Consider the following 22,420-nt stretch of genomic DNA (forward strand, 5'->3'; position numbering starts at 1 on the left):
CTGCCTTTGGTATTATTTAAAAAAATACCTTTCCCACCCCAAATTACATAAATATTCACATATACTTTATTACAGCACCATTGTGGTTTTATTTGTTTTACCTTGAGGTTTTTAATACATCTGGAATTTATTTTGTTGTGTAGTATGCAGTTAGAATTTAAAAACCAATTGTCCCAACAATATTAGTTGTATAATTTATCTTTTACATACTATAATTATCATAGATTAAATTCTTAGAGATATGAGGCTTTATTTTTCAACTTTTTTTGTTAATCAATCTGGCTATTCATTTGGCACATTTTTATTTAGTGAGATTTTATATTTTTAATTTACTTTTCTTTTTCAAATTATCTTGTTTTTCTCAAGCATTTGTTTTTCCAGATGGACTTTATAATAATTTTATTATCTTTTCCCTCCACCCCCCCAGAAAAAACCCTATTTGTGATTTTTATGGAAGTATATTTATAAAACAGTTTGGGATCATATAATTTTTAAAAACTGATACATTGTATTTTACTTTAAGGATACATTTTTAATTTAATGAATCCAATGTGCTTAGCTCAGAGTAGGCACTCAACACAGATTTTTGAATAATTATTAAATGTTTTGCTACTAACTGTTGAAAATTTAGATTGATTTCATTTTTTTCTCTATCATAAGCAATACTTCAATGAACACATTTAATATATAAACCTTTGAATACCATCATGATTGCTTCTGTGGAATAAATTCCATCTAAAATCTAGTTCAAAGAGTATTTTTAATGATTTTGATATATCGCCAAGTTGCCTTCCAGAAAGGATGCACCAATTTATATTCCCCTCAACAGTGTGAAACCATACTGTTGTGAGCAGCTTCTTATTTCTCTCCCCTTTGTAAGGTGCAATACTGATTTCTAATGAGCTTGAAATTAATATTTCATGGTGAATGAAACATTTTCACTTTTTAAATGCTTGTTTATATTTAGAGTAAAATGCATGACTCCTCTTCTGCAGGGTAGTAAACCCACCAATATAGATGTCATTGCACATGCTTGGGCAGAGGCATATGTGTGGGAGTCCAGATAATAATAATAGTAATAATAAAATATTGCAATAAATATTATTTTATGATAATATCTTCCGGTAGCCTTTCTTCTCTATCCTAAATTGTTTTTCTTATTTTTTTCATACTACAAAGTCACTTCTTCCTCTCTTTTGATAACAACAGATGCTGATTACTTAGTTTGAGTTTTTATCCAATTTTAGCTCTTTTCAGAGTGACAAACCATTTTTACTGTTATGCAGTATGAATAACTCACTCCTTCTATGACCCACGGGCTTTAAGTTGTAATTTTTAGTTGGAGGGAAAAAAAAGTAATGTTTTGTTTTGTCCTTGTATACCTGAGATGGAAACAAGAAAGTAAACTAATATTATAGTTTGAATAGTTGGATGGAAAGACACTAGACAAAGCGCTTTAAGTTCCCTGTTTCCTTCAATATTTATTGATCTATTTATTCACTTTTCATTCTTTTTAACTCTGTCTTATTGCAGTATACATATACAAAAATAGAATACGGCTCAATCGTGATAGTGTAGTTATTACTACTGTAGTTTAAAAAGTAAAATACTCTTTGCCTAGAAATAAGTACTAACAACTTCAATATCTCCATAACTACCAGTTTGACTTATTTTTTTATATGAAAGATTTCTTTGTAGATTGTTTGTAAGAGACTTTAGTTTCCTGAATAATAGTACCTCTTAATACTTTTTTCCATTTTCTTTTTATCCTCTTCTCCTTCCTACCATCTCTCCATCTCCACTCCTTCCCCCCCCCCCCACCCCCTTCTTATTTCAGTCAGGGTTATGTTAGTGAGTATTAGAGATAGTTGTCAGCTCCGGAGTCTGGAATTTTCCATCAGTAATGCGTAGTTTTCCCCATTTTTAACAATTGCCTGGGGAGATTGGAGTTGTTCTATGTTTGGTCTAGAGAATGTAGTCATGGGTTTCAATGATGATCATGAAGAATTCTTTCTTCATTTTCTTCACTTTAAGAGATCATGTGAAACTCTTACCCTTAGCAGGAGTGCTGTGATTTTAAAACCTAATTTCCTCATGTTTTACCTTATTCTCAGTTTTTGAAATGATATTTTAGCCATTCAGAGACAGGAGTTGTAGAGGAAGTGGGTGAAAGATTCCACTTATAATCATTGCTAACTCTTTATCAAACATGCATAGATTATGTCTTGAACATTGAGTGCAAAATTTTACAATCCTGGCATGACTTTCCCTTGACAGCCAGCATGCCCCTCTCTTCCTATTTCCACTCTTCCCTTTACTCTCACACCTTGCCAGTGGTTTTTTTTTTTTAAATTCTAGTTTATTTTAATATTGACCTTAAACAAATCTAGTTCAGAGGGTATATATCCAGAAAGAATAAAAAATTCACAGTATGTATGATGGAACTCTACATAAGTGGCTTAAAATTATTCTAATTGTTTTTTTAAAAATCCTGTTGGTGTTAGATATGCAATTGGCTCCCTTACTATCCTATATAATAAAAGGCCAATGACCGAAAAGGCAAAATGACCAGAATTACCAGAGACCAGAATGACCGCAGCCCCGCACCCCGTCAGGCCCTGCCCCCAGCAGGGAGCCTCACCCCAATTGGGGGCGTGGCCAGCCTGCAAACCCCAGTGGCCCCTCACCCAGGCCAGCCCACCCCAATCTGGGGCCCTCATCAGGGCTGGCCAGCTGGCCCCCACCCATGCACCAGGCCTCTATCCTATATTATAAAAAGCCTGTGGTCGTGACGCCCTCATGCTGTAATGACCGATCACCAGGAGGCTGCATGTGTGGCAGGCGTGCACAGGTGGGCGGGGACTTGACACTGCGTCCTCACAGGCGCTGGCGGGGGCTTGACACTGCATCCCCGTGGTCACCAGTGGGCTTGGGTCTCGCACGATTTCGAGGTGCGCAGGTGGGCGGGGCTGTGTGTGCGGCACGATGCATGCGGGTGGGCAGGGACTTGATTCTGTGTCTCGCAATTCTGGTGGGACTTGACACTGCATCCCGTGGGCACCGGCCCAGACTCTGACAGGAGGGAGGAGGGAGCCGGATACCTGCACCCAAGACTTGACTCTGGGTCTCGCGGCACTGGCGGGACTTGATGCTGCATCCCCGTGGGTGCTGGCCCAGACTCTGACAGGAGGGAGGAGGGAGCTGGATACCCACACCCAGGACCCAGACAGCAGGGCAGTGGGAGCCTCATCCCTCGCGGAATCGGTCATTGGTTAGTTTGCTGTCGGCGGCCTGACAGCCAGGAATCCCATTCACCCCCACACTGGCCCCTGACAGCAGGGTGGCAGGAGGCCCATCCCTCGTGGAATTGGCTGTTGGTAAGCTTGCTGTCAACGGTCTGACAGCTAAGAATCCCATTCACCTGCACCCAGGATCCAGACAGCAGGGTGGCAGGAGCAATATTAAAATATTTCCTCTAATTAATTCCCTTTTAATGTGCACGGATTTTGTGCACCGGGCCACTAGTAACCATATATAACTCATTAGAGAGGTATGCAGCAATAGATTTTTAATCAGTTTTTTTTTTTTATCTTCACCAGAGGATATGTTTTTTATTGACGAGAGAGAGAGAGAGAGAGAGAGAGAGAGAGAGAGAGAGAGGAAGAGAGAGAGAGAGACATTGATTGAACCTGCAACCTAGGCACCAGTATATGCCCTGACCAGGAATTGAACCTGCAACCTTTTGGTGTACAGATTGATGCTCCAGTGAACTGAGCCACTTGGCAAGGGCATTAGTGAGTTTCTCTAGGACCAGTGCCATTTCTTCTCTTTTCTGTATAATGCCCAGCTCTTTTGAGTTTGGAGATCTGGATTTTAGTCCCAGATTTTCTCTGGTGCTTTGGATAAACCTGGTTCTATTCCCAACTTTCTCTGTTACTAATTAGTAATTAGTTACTTGCTTGAGCAAGTTGTTTAGGTCTTACTCTTCTTTCTTTTTTTATATAGATTAAAAATATTTTTATTGATTTCAGAGATGAAGGGAGAGAGTGAGAGATAGAAACATCAATGATGAGAGAGAATCATTGATTGGCTGCCTCCTACATGCTCCACACTGAGGATTGAGCCCATAACCCAGGCCTGTGACCTGCTCTGGAATGGAACTGTGACCTCCTGGTTCATAGGTCAATGCTCAACCACTGAGTCAGGCTAGCATAGTAGTGATAGCATACCTCAGAGTACTTATATGTTATAAGTAGTAGATTCTAATTAACTGAAGAAAAAATGAGTTTCTGACAAACTTTTCTAAATAGGTTTTTCAGATTTTTTTTTGTAGACTTTTATAGGACTTTTTATGTTTTTACAGAGGTAGTTCTCAGGTATGTGCATATTCAGACCAGGATGTTCTGAGTGAGAAAGAAGCACTGTTTTAATCTGTTTGGGCTGCTATAACAAAATAAGCCACAGACTGGGTAGCTTATAAAAATATAAATTTATTTCTCACAGTTCTAGAGGCTGAAAGTCTGAGATTAGGGTGCCAGCACAGTCAGGTGAGGGCCCTCTTCTGGGGCACAGACTTCTCATTGTATGGCAGAAGAGACTAGAGCGCTCCGAGGGATCTCTTTTATGGCAACACTAAACATATTGCGAAGGGCTCTACCCTCATGACCTAATCACTCCCAACTGCCCCACCTACAAATACCTTCACCTTTAGGGGTTAGGATTTCAACAAACCTAGTTTCGGGGAGACACAAACATTCAGACCATGGCAAGCATATAGGATGCTCAGAGAAAGAAAGATTTGGCTTTATGATTGAGGCAATTATTGTCTAATGTTGTGAGATGGTATCTACACAGAAGCTGTAGTAATTACATTGAGCTAAAGATGGGTTGAAGTACTTGAGTACTTTAAAAATATTACAAGGTTGTATTAGTAAAGATAAGTAAATTCCTCACCCCCTTCCTTTTTCCGTGTTTCCTTCCTTCCTTTCCACCCTTCCTCCTGGTTATTATTAATAATGCACAGGATATATAAGTTGAAAAATATATTTTACGTTTAATATATTTTTAAACTTATTAGTTATATACTTTCATTCTTGAAGATTATAGAGTTAAGCACACGCAACCATAAAACCGCAAATTGCAGTAAAAATAGAGTAATGCCTCGGTATGATTGTACCTCTGGAAATTACAGAAACCCACCAATTAAATTTCCAGGTATTCTCAGGTGATACCACATCATTTATGTGCAAGATTCACTATTTTCAGGACAGCAGAGAAAGACATTGTAGATGACAAGAACTATCTAGTAGGAGGTTAAGTTTATTTAGTAGTGAAAGAGTAACCCAGAGAAGGAAGTTGGACCCAAGGGGAAAGAACAATGTATGAAAGGAAGAGCCTTCAAACAGTGCAGAAAGGGAAGAGCCCATTTGCTTGGACTGGCTACTCACACATATCTGTTTGAGGATGCATTTAGAATTTGTTTCTTTACATTTTGTAGAAATGCAGAATTGCAGATTGTGGACTGTCCTCTGCGGCTGTCGTTGTACTTCTGAATGATGTAGGCATGCTAGGGACATAAAGCTTAAATAGTCTGTGTCATAACTAGAGTTTGATGACAAAAATATATTTCTTTTATGTGCTGATGCTCAGAGATGTGCACATTCACATATGAACACACTACTGTGGATAATAATACGCACAGTTCCATTGTCCTCTCCCATTGCTCTTGACAAATAAATCTGCGCACTATGGCAGTACATGTGTGAAGAGTTAAAAAGTGGTTGTGTCATATAACCATAGCAAGTTCGAACATAGTTCACTAATGTGAGTTTTTATAGCATTAGAAAAACACACACAATAAAATGTCATCAAGGTGATGAGAAGGGATTCGTAGTAAACGAAAGCCTATTTATATACCAGAACCTTAATCTAAAAGGATCTTTCTGTTCCAGGTATTCCAGCCAGGTTCCCAGCCAGTGGTGTGACAGTTACTAATCTATACTGGCTTTGCCTATCATCATTTCAAAGATGGTTAATAACGACTTTTTTCCTCTGTTACTTTGTTTTTATTTTAATTCTTCTGGAGTACCCCTTCTGTGAAAGACTTGCAGCTTCTTGTGACCAGAGGTTAACTGCATACTTCTTTTGGAGTCAGTTGTTTTGCTTTCACTTAGTTGGGCTTATCTTTGAATGATGTTTTGAAGAAGCAGCCTTTACAACCAAGTCTCACTCTCAGCTGTCAACCTGAGTCCTTATTAGTGCTCTGTTCTCCCTTATGACTCACAGAACTTTGATTGGTTGATGCCTCAATTTCAAAGCTTGCTATCTGTCTCTTCTTTCCCTTTCTTTTTGCCTTTTCTTTCTATGCCAATAATTTATCATTATTTCTTTTTTTAAGTTTTATTGAGATACTAGAGGCCCGGTGCACAAAAATTTGTGCACACGGGGGGTGAGGGGGGTCCCTCAGCCCGACCTGTGCCCTCTCGCAGCCTGGGACCCCTCGGGAGATAACGACCTGCTGGTTTAGGCCTGCTCCCGGGTGGCAGAGGGCAGGCCCAATCCCTAGGTGCAGCCCCTGGTTGGGCTCAGAGCAGGGCCGATTGGGGAGTTGGGGTGCCTTCCCCTGTCATGCACATAGCAGGACAGAATGGGAGGTTGCGATGCCACCCTCAGTCACGCTCAGGGTAGGGCCGATTGGGGGGTTGGGGCACTGCCCCCTGTCACACTCAAGGCAGGGTTGATGGGGAGGTTGCGGTGCCACCCCCTGTCACTCACAGAGCAGGGCCAATCAGGGGGGTTGGGGCTCCGTACCCTGTCACGCACAGAGCAGGGCCGATCAGGGGGTTGAGGAACTTCCCCCTGTCACTCACAGAGTAGGGCCGATAGGGGAGTTGGGGCACTGCCCCCTTTCACCCACAGAGCAGGGCCGATCTGGGGGTTGGGGCGCTGCCACTCTCACACGCAGGGCAGGACCGATGGGGAGATTATGGCTCTACCCCATCACACACAGAGCAGGGCCTGTGTGTGTGTGGGGGGGGTTGGGGCACCGCACCCTGTCACACACAGAGCAGGGCTGATCAGGGGGTTGAGGCGCCGCACCCTGTCACACACAGAGCCGCAGGGTGATCAGGGGGTTGGAGAGCTCCCCCCTATCAGGCACAGAGCAGGGCTGATCAGGGGGTTGGGGCGCCTTCCCCTGTCACAAACAGAGCAGGGCGGATAGGGAGGTTGTGGCCCCACCCCCTGTCACACACAGAGCTGCAGGGCGATCAGGGGGTTTGGGCACTGCCCCCTGTCACGTTGATCCTGGTGCTGGGAGGCCTCGCGGCTCCGCTGATCCTGGTGCTGGGAGGCATATTACCCTTTTACTATATAGGATAGAGGCCTGGTGCATGGGTGGGGCTGGCTGGTTTGCCCTGAAGGATGTCCTGGATCAGGGTGGGGGTCCCCACTGGGGTGCCTGCCCAGTCTGGGTGAGGGGCTGAGGACTGTTTTCAGGCCGACTGAAGCTCCCAACTGCTCCTTTTATTTTTTATTTTTTATTTTTATTCTGCGCCTGCTTTAGCTCTGGCTCCAGCTCTGAGGCCTCTGCTGCTGAAAGCAGGTATCTGGTTTGTTTGGGTTCTATAATCGAAACAATGTATAACTCCAGCTCTGAGATCCTGGCCGGCTGAAAGCAGGTTTCTGGGGTTTTGTTTAGCTTCTATATTTGTTACAATGTTTCTTAAACTGCAAGCTCAGAGGCCAGCAAAGCAGGCGGGTAACGTTGGAGTCCTCTGTCACTGAAGCAAGCAAGCCTCATGTTCGCTTCCAGCTGCCTGGCTGCTGGCTGCCATCTTGGCTGGCAGTTAATTTGCATATCGCCCTGATTAGCCAATGGGAAGGGTAGCAGTCGTATGCTAATTATCATGTTTCTCTTTTATTAGGATAATTGACATACATCACTGTGTAAGTTTAAGGTGTATAACACAATGATTTGACTTACATGTATTATGAAATGATTACCACAATAAATGTAGTTAACATCCATCATATCATTATTTTTTTCCTGCTAGAAAAATCTGTATATCTCTTATACAATTAAAAAATCTTTAGTAAACTTACTAAAATTTTTTAGTATGCTTTAGTATACATATACATTGTATAATAAAATAAGGAGGCAGACCTGAAAAACTTGCCTTTCTTTCCCTATAGTTTTTATTCTGGTCATCTTGACTAACCTGACTTTTTAGTATGTTTAATACTACTACTACTATATATATAGATATACATATATCACTAATAAATCAGTCAATAAATTAGTCAACTATTGAATCAATATGTTCAACTCTATGACAGATATAAAGAAGTATAAAATATGATTCTTGCAATGTAAACACATTCAGGCTGTATCAAATGTTGAATTTTAGAGCATTTACTTGTCTTCCAACAAACATTAGATGCCTTATATAATAACTAAAGGCCCGGTGCATAAAATTTATCCCTGGGGGATGGTCCCTCAGCCCGGCCTGCACCCTCTCGCAATCCAGGACCACTTGGGGGATGTCCAACTGCTGGTTTAGGCCTGATCCCGGATCTCGCAATCCAGGACCTCTAGCTCCTAACCACTCTCCTGCCTGCCTGCCTGATCGCCCCTAACTATTTGCCTGCCTCCCTGATTGGCCCTAACCGCCTCTGCCTGCCTTATCCCCCCTAACCACCTCTGCCTGCCTGCCTGATCGCCCCTAATGGCTCACCTGCTTGCCTGATCGCCCCTAACCACTCTGCCTGCCTGCCTGTCTGATCGCCCTTACCCACCTCTGCCGGCCTGCCTGATCGCCCCTAAGCACCTCTGCCTTTGCCCTTGCCACTGCCACTGTGGCTTCATCCAGAAGGACATCCGGAAGGTCATTTGGCTGTTTGGTCTAATTAGCATATTACACTTTTATTATTATAGATATTAACTAACATGTACTGAATATTATCTATGGACTAGGCACTGTGCTAAAGTTCTTTACATGTGTTACATAATTTAATCTTGTATATAATTTTTGTGAGCTAGGTTTATTATTATTATAGTTACTATTTCATGATGAAGAAAATGAGGCACAGAGGTCAAGTCACTTTCGTAGGGTCACAGGTCTAGTGGGTGCTGGAGTGATTATGTAAGCCAGGTGGGAGACTCTTAAGCACTGTGCTAGAGAGCCTCCATATATTACGTGGTAGGATTATAAATGCATTTTGAGCTACATTTCTTTGATAAAAGAGGATAATAATTTACTACATTATTAGTAATGCAGTATTACTCTGCAGAATATATTCAAGATCATATATACATATGGGTATATATTTCACAATGTATTTCTGTGTGTGTTTATATTCATTTATTCTTTGGTGCTTTGGAGTTTGGAATTTCATTCAACAAATATTTTCGGAGCACTTACTATGAGCCAGGCACCATCTTGGCATTGATTGTGTATTGATGAATGAAACTGTGTGATGGGGAGCCAATGGAACTTTTTAATTTTTTTTTTTTTTTTTTTTGCCATTGGAACATTTTGAACAAAGGAGTGATATTATTTGACTTAATTTTTAAAAGGATCACTTTGAATGTTGCTGGTAATAAATTATAGGGGAACAAAAGAGTGGGAGAAAAGTGACCATGTAAAAGGCTATTATAATAATCCAGGTGAGAGTTATTTGTGTCTTGGAATAGCAGTGGAGGTGGTGAGAAGCAGTTATATTCTGAATATATTTTGAATGAGGAACTAACAGGATGTTCTAACAGATGGATTTGGAGATGAGAGAAAGAAAGGACTCCAGGATTCTGAGTTGAGAAGTTCTAACGGTAGAGCTGCCACTAAATGGGATGGTAAAGGCTTTGGAAGGAATGGGTTAATTCTTTGGTTCAGATTTGTATGTTCTGTATTATGTTTAATTTTGAGCAATGCAAATCTGTTGTCAATCTTTTGGTCTGCCTGAATGTTATACAGTATAGTCACCCGTAGTAGGGAGAACAAAAAACCTGATAAACAGTTCAAGTAGATGGGATTTAGTTGGGGGAATTTTGTACAAAGATTTTGGAATAATGAAAAAGCAAAAAAGGAAGGTGAGGCTACTCAGATATTAATAATTATAGGGAGTAGCTACCAGCCATAACACTGGTGGAATAAAAATGCAAGAAATTGGGTTACTTGGATCTGGGAACTTGGAAAAGCTTGTAACTAGGCTTGTACCTCTGGGGAGAGGGTGTGCTGTGTGACTTGTACTCAGACCACTGAGGGAAACACAGCATGGCTTAGGCTTTAATCACCGAGAGGAGTGTGGCCAGCTGGTGCTGGTATCTCTGCAGGGGTTAGGCAGCTGGTATTGGGAGTGTGTAAGAAGCCATCGCTGGGAATGTAAAATGTAAAATGGTGCAGCCATAAGTGTGCTTTGCTGCTGGAGTGATGCTGACAGGAGCTGGAAAAAGGAAGTCTCTCTTCTCCTCCTCCCACCTTCTAATTTCCCACTAGTCCCTCTCATTGGCAGAACCTAATAGGAAGCCAGCTGGCAAGGGAGCCTGGGAAATATAGTGCCCCAGAATCACAGAGCAGAGGATTGAAGGGTGATGTGAGTCAAGAGACAGTAAGTAAATAACTGGCACATGTACTCTGGATGTTAAGATGAATAAAAATTTGAGACCTTTTATTCCATTGAAATGTTCATTAGAGTGGAACATGTTACATTTTAAGCCATAGTACTTTGGTATTTGTTGATGACAAATATTTATAGGTTTAGCTTTTAAGTTTGGTGTTAAAGAGGATAAAAACTGATTAATTGAAAGAATCGTTTGATTTTCAAAACTTGTAAGCTATTTATTCCATCTCTAAACAAGAAATTAGTCATTAATTCATTCAGCTAAATGTACTGTATATTAAACATTTGTCACTTGCTAGGTACTACCAGTCTTGCACTTAAAGTATATTAGTGAATATGACAAATAACTTTAGTTCTCATGGAGTTTAAATTGACAATGGGAGAGACAGATAATAATAAGCACGATAGTTGCCCAGCTGGCGTGGCTCAGTGGGTGAGCGTTAATGTATGAATCAGGTCATGGTTCGATTCCTGGTCAGGGCACATGCCCGGGGTTGTGGGCACGATCCCCAGTATGGGCGTCCAGGAGGCAGTTGATCATTTTCTCTCATCATTGATGTTTCTATCTCCCTTTCCCTCTCCTTTCCTCTCTGAAAAATATTTAAAAAATAAGCATGATAGTAAGTAAATTATATAGTATATAGGAAGTCTTTGAGTGCTATGGAAAAAAATAGTTGGATAAGATGACTTGATAGTGCAAGAAAGCAATTTTAAATAGGATGATTAGAGTAGGACTCATTGAGAACATGATATTTGAGCAAGGAGTTGAAGAAGGTAAGGGAGTTAGTCAAAAGAGGGGAAAATGTCATTTTCCTTTTTTTTTTAATAGTAGCCATCCTAATGGATGTGATGCTGTATCTCATTGTAGTTTTGATTTGCATTTGCCTCATGACTCATAAGGTTGCATATGTTTTTTGTCCATAAGTAGATCTTTGAAGAAATGTCTATTTAATTCTTTGCCCATTGTTGAATTGGGTGGTTTGTTCATTGAGTTATATTTAATTCCTTATCAGATACATGGTTTGAAATTTTTTTTCTCCCATTCTGTGGGCTCTCTTTTCACTCTCCAGATAGTGTCCTTTGATGCACTTACATTGTTTAATTTGATAAGGCCTAATTTATCTACTTTTCTTTTGTTGTTTGTGCTTTTGTATCATACCCAAGAAGTCATTGCAAATCCAGTGTCATAAAGATTTTTGCTATGACTTCTAAGGGTTTTATAGTTTTAGCTTTTAAGTTTAGGTCCTTGATCCATTTTGAGTTAATGTCTGTGTATAGTATAAGTTAAGGGTTCAACTCCATTGCTTCATAGATATCAAGTTTTCTCAGCAACATTTGTTAAAAACACATCTGTTTACTTTTTATCTGAACATTTTGTGAATTTAGATATTGGGATAATGGAATTAGAGATTTATAGTTTTTAGTGATTGTCTAGTGTTCAGCACTCTTTTGGTATGTCTCTGTTGCCTGCTATAATTTGCAAAACACAATAAAAACTCTAGTTAATGGAAGAATTATTTTGTGGCCAATAGACAGTTAAAAGAATATTGTATTATTTTTAATACTTTCTAGGAAAGTTGCTTCCGTTATGCACATGGGCTTTATGTTTGTGTATATATATGTTACCACAAAGTGCTCTACAATAATTTTTCTGTACGCTAAGATCAGTGTTTAGTCCACTGGAAATGTTGGCCATTGTGACTTTATGTACATATTTCTGCCTATAAGGTCCTGTTGTTAACCACTCATTTTCATATTGAGATGTGTCTAAGCTGGGGTGATATTGAAAGGTGTATTCCAAGGTGATTTGTAATTGGGATAATTGTCTGAGGTAAATCTCATACTTTACTGTTCAATTCTCTCTTATTTTTGCCTTGTGCTGTGGTTATACATTACTGTCTGTGGTTTGAGAGCCAGTTTTTTCCTTTAAGCCCCAAGGGAGAAAATGTGGTTGCATTCTGTGTCATAACTGTGTGAATGGCTTGGGCTCCCCGTGGCATCATTAGGGATCTTAGTAGAGAGCATGCTGTCTCTCTTAGCCTGGTTTGTGGGAGAGTACACTTAGAATATTGTTCTTTCCTGTGTTCTTGTTAGCTTGACAGAGATAGTTTCAAAAAAAATAAGATAATGCAGTGTGCTTCAAGTAAGGAAACAAAGCAAAACCAAAATCAGAACACACATAAAAGCAAATGTGCTTCAGCAAGATCCAGCCTATACCTTAGATCTAGTCTGAGGAGGTAGACTGCAAATTTTGATTTCCCTTTTCTACTTATTTCACTTGAATAAGCTTCACTTGTATGAACCAGTTATTCTAGCAAACTTCTCATTTCTATACCACCTATATCAGCTGCCATCTTTATAGGAGTTTTTGATTATTTAATTTTTGTTGACTCAATGGGGTCACCATACTTTGATGAAAGCTTGTAAGGTGTTTTGATGGTTTTATGCTCCAACATTTGTCCTGTGATTATTGTACATGGGTTACAAATTTGGGACCTGACATTACTATTATGGAAAAGAAATGAAAGAACCAGATAGAAAATTTATAAATTATAACACGGATGTTCATTAGAAAGACTTTTACATTAAACAGTGATTCATTTTGAGTACTACATTTACTTAGTAAACCTGTATGTATCTCAATGTAGAAAGAAAATAATTATGATAGCCTATGGATTATCAATTAATATATCCCCTATTATAGTTGTTGAATAGTGAAAGCCTGGGATTTGGACCTGGGTATAAATCTTTATTTTGTAATTTACTTACAGTATTCTTAAGCCTTTCTGAATATCAGGTTTTTTGTTTGTTTGTTTTTATCAAATAAGCTGGGAATAATATTACTATACCTGTCATAGACTTAGAGGATTAAATGAGATATTATTTGCATCTCTTTTTTTACTTGAAATAGTTTTTTATAGTATGAAAAGCATTTCTCCATGTGGGATTTGATTTCATTGCATGTAGATGATTTTACAATTCATTCCCTTTTCAGGATGTCAGGAACCAAGAAGAATAGGAGCCCTTTTTAACCAGTCCCTAGCAGCTGATTAAACACTGTACGGGAGAACTGGGAAATATGAAAGATGGCAAATGAAATCCTGGCAGAGAGAACAGTCTAATCCCAAAGGACATTTTCAACAATAGCCTGGGCCCTATGCCTAGTACTTAGAGGGGCCTGTGGTAAGACACTCTTGCCCCTCACTGTACCATTTCCAGAATCTTATTCGTTAATGCTGGGCTTTATTAATGAAGTCATGACCACTTGTTAGGCACTGCATATGGTTGGTTGTGATTTCCAGCTGCCCTTTGGGCTAAATGTAAACAGTGAGTAGATTGTTATGTTCTTCTATTAAGCTTAAAGCTGTGATCTCATGTCTGTGCCACATATGCCAGCAACCAGAAATATACCCTTTTCCCAATCTCACAGAAGAGAAGCAGCACTGCGTCTGAAATGAGTCTGAATTCATTAGTCTAAGGCAGGGGTGGGCAAACTTTTTGACTCGAGGGCCACAATGGGTTCTTAAACTGGACTGGAGGGCCGGAACAAAAGCATGGATGGAGTGTTTGTGTGAACTAATATAAATTCAAAGTAAACATCATTACATAAAAGGGTACGGTCTTTTTTTTTTTTTTTTTTTTTTTAGTTTTATTCATTTCAAACGGGCCGGATCTGGCCCGCGGGTCATAGTTTGCCCATGGCTGGTCTAAGAGCTTCCTATTTTTCTATTTATTGAAACCAAAGAACAAAATAAAGGCATAAAAAGTCATGAACATCACCAATAGGATGTCAACATGACTCCAAACAGTATATTATATTGTCAAGATGAACGTTTAATCTGGTGACTGCAACTTCTACATGTTTGGCTTTTCTTAAAAGATAGAAATGCAGGCAATAATCCAACAATCCACAGTCACAAAGAGAGCCTCCGTGCAGTGGACATGAAATAAGCATAACCGTTGGGGTGACTGTGAACATGCCCCCATATAGAACTGGATCCTAAACTCTGGCTCAGTTGCTAATATGCTGTGTTAATTTTTGCTTTAATATGTTGATCAGGGATGCTGTTATTGTTGGTGGTGATTTTTTTGTTTTAAATCAGCTTGACATTACAGATGTTTTGACTGTTCACATGGTATGAATGCTAGATAAAGCCCTGAAGTTCTAAACTCTCTAGCAGAGGAAATTTATAATAATGATACCATTTTGCACCATACAATAAGAGACTTTTAGGTGTACATATGTAAACATGTTACTTATTCTTCATAGGAATTTCACAGGAGAATGGTTCCATTTTCAGATGAGGAAACTGTTTAAAAGTTTGAACAACTTGCCAAGATCACAGAGTCTGGACTTATCCCTAGGGCTATGTGACTCAAAGGTTTTGATCTTTCTGCTGTGTCACACTGCTTTTTGCCTCTTTTTAACTGATTTTACAAGTTGGCTTTATGCCTCTGAAATAAACAATAATTCTGACTACTAGTACTAATAGTGAAGTGTACTACCTTACATATGTATGGTGTTTTATACTTTCAAATTGATTTTATGGATTTTATGGCCACTCATTCATGTGTTCTACCTGAGTACTTGTGAGGTAATCAGGGTAAGTACCATTATCCATATTTTACAGATGAGTAAATTAACCCCAGAGAAGTGACAGAGCTAGAACTAGAGTTCAAGTCTTATTGCTCCCAACTCAGTGCTTCTATGCAGTTCATTACTTCCTTGGAGAAGCTTGACTACAGAGGGGGTTAGCTTTGTAAGTGCAGCTTAGAAAAATTCTCTTCAGCTGGCCTAGTAGGTAAAGTTTTTCTTTCCCTGAAAATGCAAGTCTTTGGGCCATCCAATTATTTTCCCAGGAAACCTCACCTGGGAAGGCCTTGTTCTACAAGGCCTCACACTTTTTCTAGGAATAGGGTTATTCTTGCTGAGTAGTGAGCTTAGGTAATTCCTGCTAGAATCTTTTGGGCCAGAAGCTGTTAAAAATTCTCTAGCCCAGTGATGGCGAACCTATGACACGCGTGTCAGAGGTGACACGCGAACTCATTTTTTGTTTGATTTTTCTTTGTTAAATGGCATTTAAATATATAAAATAAATATCAAAAATATAAGTCTTTATTTTACTATGGTTGCAAATATCAAAAAATTTCTATATGTGACACAGCACCAGAGTTATGTTAGGGTTTTTCAAAATGCTGACACGCCGAGCTCAAAAGGTTCGCCATCACTGCTCTAGCCTAACTGGAATAGAGATTTCAGGAGGAGGAAAATATACATTTAAATAACCCATGGACACAGACAATAGGGTGTTGGAAGCCTGGAGTGTGGGTGGGTGGGCTATAAGAGATCAATGGGAGGAAAAGGGGACATATATAATACTTTCAACAATGAAGATTTTAAAAAAAGATATATAAAGAGAAAATGTACATAAATATTTAAAAAATGAAATTTTCTTATAGTTACTTTTTTTGGGTAATGTAATATGCCAGTAGTAAAATATACTAGGTATAGCTTCTGAGTGTTAGTGGGAATTTAAAAAAATTAAATCCTTTTTACCATCAAGGAACCTGAAGCACACAGTGTGGTGATAGAAAATATTGTTGGGCTATGTGTTAGAGGAGTTGGGTTTCAGTGCTAGGTCTGCCCTGCATTGACTGTGGGACTTCAGGCAAATTTCTACCCTTCTCTGTTCAGTCCCCTCATTTGAAAAGTGAGGAAATAGAACTAGGTGACTTTTAGGGTACATTCATCTCTAAATTCTGAAATCTTATCTCATGACCCCAGTTAGAGAAAAAATTGTGTTAAATTGTGTGGTTCTAATAAGTAAGTAAAGATACAGAACGAAAATGTAGAGACTCACTCTTAGGGAGCTGACTTTAGTAATTGAATAGTCCCTAAAAAATGTCTTAAGTGGTTTTAGAAAAATTGTTAGGGGTTCATAGAATAGTACTAGGTTAGGGTGTCATTTTTAGCTCTACCACTTACGATCTGTTTAACCACTGTTAACTATCCCGAATCTCAGTTTCCACATGTGTAATATAGTGATTACCTCCAGTCACTTAAAAATCTTTACTGAACATTAAGAATTATGCTAGATACTGAGGCTAGAAGGTGATTCCTTTTCCTTTAGGTGCTCAAAGTGTCCCCCTACCAAGCACACTTGAAACTTAAGCCTTTTTTTCTAGTAGTGGAACCATAGAGTCTTCCAGGAGGAAGAAATCTTGGAGGTAATTTAATTTGGACTTAGAATGCAAGCTCATGAAATCAGGGACTTCATTTTGTTCACTACTTTATCTCTAGGATCTTGAATAGTGTCAGGCATATACTTATACATTCTGAATTAATTCATAAAAGAATAATAGTGAGAAGAATAGTTGGGTGAAGTAGAGCCTTCCTTATCTGGAACCAAGTGTTTACATGTTCGACTGGCAGTGTTCCAAGGCTATGGAACTGGAGTTGTACACAGGGATATCCTCTGTGAGCATTGTCACACTGGCTGCCTCTGCAGTGACGTGTCTGACTTGTCATTCCTTGCATATGAATGCTGAAAGAATTTTATGTGTTAGTTCTGAGAAAGGGTAGGTTTGTGTGTTGATCTCTGTTGCCAGGTAGCTCAGTTGGTTAGAGTGTCCTCCCAATTCATCAAGGTTGGGGGTTTGATCCTTGGTCAGGGCACATACAAGAATCAACCAAAGAATGCATAAATAAGTGGAACAACAAAATTGATGTGTTTTTCTCTCTCTCTCTTAAAATCAATCAATAGCCCTAGTCAGTTTGGCTCAGTGGATAGAGCGTCGGTCTGTGGATTGAAGGGTCCCGGGTTTGATTCTGGCCAAGGACACATGCCCGGGTTGTGGGCTCAATCCCCAATAGGGGTGTGCCGAAGGCAGCTGATCAATGATTCTTTCTCATCATTGATGTTTCTATTTCTCTCCCCCTTTCCCTTCCTCTCTGAAATCAATAAAAATACATATATAAAAAATAAAATCAATCAATAAATAAAAGTTTAAAAAATTATAGAACTCTGAAGCAGGCAGTTTCCTTTACTTGCAGCATAAAGTTCTGTAGCCATAACAATATCTAGATAGACTTGCCTGCTTCTACATTTTTCTTTCAACTTTAGACCCTAGCTCCCTATACTCTTCATCATACATGCAGTACACCACACAACTATTCTGCATAATTATGTGTTACTTTATTTTCCTCTGGAGAGTGATTTTTGTTTCCTATATGGGAAAATTGCTTTATTTTCAAGGTTCTAGATTTTCTCTGGTTTTCCTTTGGCATTTCCCTGAATTGAATCTTGGGGCTTATTTTTCATGTGTCTTGGATCTCTTGTGGTGGTTCTGTGTTACAGATTATTACACTGTCCCGACCCACGAGGAGAGGTGGGGATTCCTCCAGAGAGCAAAGAGAGATGAGACCTGTCATTCCTATACTTCAGTCTTTGTCTATTTCGAAATTACTATTACTTTTTTATTTTCAATATCACAAGCGCCTCTTCTTTTCCAATTTGTTCAAGAGACAACCACATGATACAAGGAAAGGAGGCTTGTCGTAGAGGACTGGGAATTTAGGTGTAGCTTCACCACTTTCCAGCTACATAACCATGGAAAGTTTTTTTCTCTGGGCCATATTGTAAAGGCTGATTTTATAGAGATAATAGCATTACTGATTTCACCAGATTATCTTATGAGTTAAAAGAAATAAGGTACAGGAAAAGGTTTTGCAAATTATAAATTATGAATTATATATAAACCTATATCACTTCTATTTACCATCATCTCTAAATAATAAATACTTTCTTATTGCCTTTTAAAAAGTAAAAATGTGTCTCGTACTTTTCTTCCTGACTTTTGCAACAACCTAATAAAGTTCAAAAGATTTGGAAATCCACATTCTGTTTTCCATGTTTCCATTCTGTTTTCCTTGAACTCTTCATCCGGTCCATTTCTTGAAGCTCTGAACAGCTGTTGTGTGTCCATCCAGAGGTGATGGTGTTTCCCTGGTTCATGATGACATGATTCTGGTGTAAAGTTGCAAAGTTTTTGCTAACAATCGTTGCTCACTCTGAAGTATGCTGTATAATTTGGTGTATCAATGAGAGAAAGTCGTCATGGATGCTTTATAAATCACAGAACCTTTGTGTGAAAACGGCACACTTGGCACACACTAATTTTTTTTAGAAAGAGAAATACTTCTCAATTTATTTATTTTTTACTTCTTATTTTCCCAGCATCTTTGTATCTGCTGCTCAGGTTTTCTACTATAAGCAGACTCTTCTTCCCATATCTCCTCTCAACTTCTCCTATGTTTATAGCAGAAGCAGTGAGTGGGTCTTAACATTTTCAAGGCATGAGAGTTGTTTAATCTTAGAACAATGTCTATTTGAGTGAAAATAGCATGTAAAGTAGTCAAGGGAATGTTGACTCTGGAGTGAGACTACATGGATTTGGATCCTGACTGTGCCACTTATTAGCTGTGTGATTTTGGACAAGTCACTTAACTTGGTTCCTCAGTTCCTTCTGTAAAATGGGCATAAGAATACTACTTACATCATTGGATCATTGATCATTATGAGGATTGAATACACACACACACACACACACACAGTTTGCTGTTACTGTTGTTAGCATTATGACTGAAAACTTCCTACTATTAAAGTATATTGGAGCAAATCTTTACATTAGTGAGACCTAACATGTGCTTAGGATTCTGCCAGGTCCTCGAGGGATACAAATTATATAACAGAATGCTTATCCCCCTCTAGAGGCTTATTGAGAGTAGTGTAAGATATTTGGATGGTACTAGCTGCTGAAGAACCTGCTACAGGGCACTTATATGAAGTCACTGATTGGGACATAGAACACAAACAGAACGGGGAACTGACAAATACAAATCTGTCTTCATCAAGGAAAATGAATGTTACACAAATAATTGCAATAGGCATGCAATGATGGGCTATGTTTCTGAAAGGCTTCTGGAGGAGGTAAGCTATTAGCTGAGCCTCAGAGGTGGAATCTGGAAATGTAGAGATGGGGAAGGGTCTTATGGGGGAGGAGGAGGAGGGAACCGGAATATGCATGTCATAATATGGTGGAACGGGTGCAGCCAAACATACCAGGGTTAAAGCTCTGGTGTTGCTTCTAATTGGTTTTGTGACCTTTGGTAAATTACTTAATCTCCCAGAGCCTATATTCTCTACTGTAAAGTGAGTACAATGACATTCACTCTTTTAGGTTATTTTGGGCATTAGAGCTAACCTACACAAAGCAGCTAGCGTAGTTCTTAGCATACAGTCAGCATTCAGTAAGTGATATCATTGGGACGACAGTATAAAAGTTAAAAGCTTGGGATTTATAGTCAGAACAAGTTGAAATCTTCTCCACCATTTATTAGCATTATAACCAAAGCCAAGTTACTCTAAGCCTCACTTTACTCATCTGAAAATGGGGATAAGTTATAGCGTTATTGTGGAGTTTTTTGAGATTTAATGAGACACTTTAAAGCATGCATAACAAGCATGACACATAGTATGTACTCAATACACTTTAGCTATTATGTTATTTTTATTCGTGCAGCATCTCTGTTCTTCCTCTTAGATATTTCCTTTGTGATTATTCATATGCTTTCTTCCTTTCCTCCCCCTTTCTTTATTTACCTTCTTTCAACAGCATTTATCAGTGGTGGTTGTAGAGACTAAAAACAGAGACTTGAAGGAATGTGGAGGTAAAAGAAACTGGTCAGCACCAGTCCGCATCACATGTCCAGCAGAGCACCAAGGCCCAGATAAGAGAAGGGCAGTTAAGCACACAAATACACATGACAGGAGCATAAACACATACACAACATTCTGGATGACTTATCTTTCTTAAGAACACTAAAGATTTTTTTTCTTAAGGGAAATTCAGATCACATTATTCCCCTGGTTAAGTTCCTACAGTAATTTGCTATTTCCCTAAGGATAAAATCCAAACTACTTTGAATTGCATTTGAAATCCTCTGTAATCTGTTGTCAGCTCTTCCCACTGGATTTTTTCCTGTTACTTTCCACCATGCATCCCATATTTCAGCCCCTGTGAAATTCTTCCCCTTCTTTGAATGTAACCATATTCTTTTATATCTTCTTGCTTTAAACATCCTGAAATGTCCATTCCTCTTATTTCCACCAGACAAACTTGTACTCACCCTTTAGGATCTAGTTAAATGGGACATTTCCTGTAATACCTCTCATCCCTCCAAAATGAATTATTTTCTCCTTCCTTTGGTCTTCCATGATACTTTTTAAGCTTTCAAGCACCTGGTCACTTATCATACCACCTTGTCATGATTTATATCATGTATTTCTCACTACACTTTTAACTATTATATGGCATTCTCTTATTTATATGCCTTTGAATATTTGGCAGTCAGTATAGTACTTGACACCGAGCAGGTAGTCAGTAAATATTTGTAGCCTCAATAAAAGAGTAGTAGGCACATAACTGACAACTTCTCTGGTTCACTAGCCAATTTTTAGGATTTCTTCTACTAGGGTTGCCTTAGTGATAGGCTCATAGAATTTCAGTGTTGGAAACACACATTACTTTATAGATAAAGAATTGAGGTCAGAGAGAGAACTTTCCTTTTCCTTCAGGTGGAACCATGACTGTTTTCCTTCGAAACATAGTGGCAAACTACCGCTTAAAAGGAAATTTATTTTAAAAATCCTGCTAGTTTCCTTTCCTCTTATGACCTGTCTTCCAGATTATATCCCCATGTATTTCTTATTTAGGTATTCTTGCTAAACCAGTGATGTGGGCCCGAGTTAATACTCAGCCACTTGAACTGCTGTGCATATGTTTATGCGTTACACATCTTGTGTTCTGCTCAGGTGCTGGGCACATGCTAAAACCACCTTGGTCTCCTCCTAGTTTCCCTGCTTTGTTTGCTATAGCACTTCTCTGTTGGCAGAACTGTTCTTTAATAATAAAACTGAGAATTTTCTTGCATTTTTAAAGGTAGAATGTATTTTTTTCAGATAAAAACACAATAATAATTTATGCTGCCATTCTGTAGTTTTGAGAGTTGTCAGTGACAGAAGAATGGTGGGGAGATTGTTCCTAGTTATAGTTTTATTAGTAATGTGCTAATATTTAATGGTTCATCAGGATTGGATTCCTTTGAAAAGAAAACTGTCTAATGTAGTCAGAGATGTCTTTTGTTCACTTTGGCTCTGGTCCTTTTTGGGGAGTAAATCAGCTTTCTATGTATACATTCTGGATGGGAGCTGTAATAAGTGAGCACATGTTGCAAATGCTGTGACCTTCAGTCAACTAGAGAAAGATACCTCTTCTAATCAAAGGCAAAAGCCACGCTCTTTCTTGTTGTAACTTACTGTTGACACAAGAAAGGCCAGAGAGATTGACATCAATCTCTATAGAAACCATTAACCAATGCTGAATAAATCTGCAGCATTGAATCCATATGCATGCTTGCTTTTATTATTCTTGACCTATGGGCACACTTCAGCATTTTGTGGGCTTTGTTTTAAAAGGAATGTTTAAAATGTAGCCAGTTATTATGGGATTTCATTGGTGAAATAAATTGTTTGGGTAGTCTAAATAAAGGAATCCGTATTATTTTGCATGTACTAAGCATTATTTGCTTAGGTGTGGCTTGGTTTGATTCCAGATTAACACACAGTAGAGGCTGTCACTTTAGCTGGGTGTAGCAAAAACCAAGTTGCTTTATGCATGTTTTCCAAATGATGTGCAAGTAATGTGTCATTTGATTCTAACTGTGACTTTATTAGCTTGTGAT

The sequence above is a fragment of the Myotis nattereri genome (genome assembly GCF_964212035.1).
Source record: "Myotis nattereri genome assembly, chromosome: 9".
In the NCBI taxonomy this organism is placed as follows: domain Eukaryota; kingdom Metazoa; phylum Chordata; class Mammalia; order Chiroptera; family Vespertilionidae; genus Myotis; species Myotis nattereri.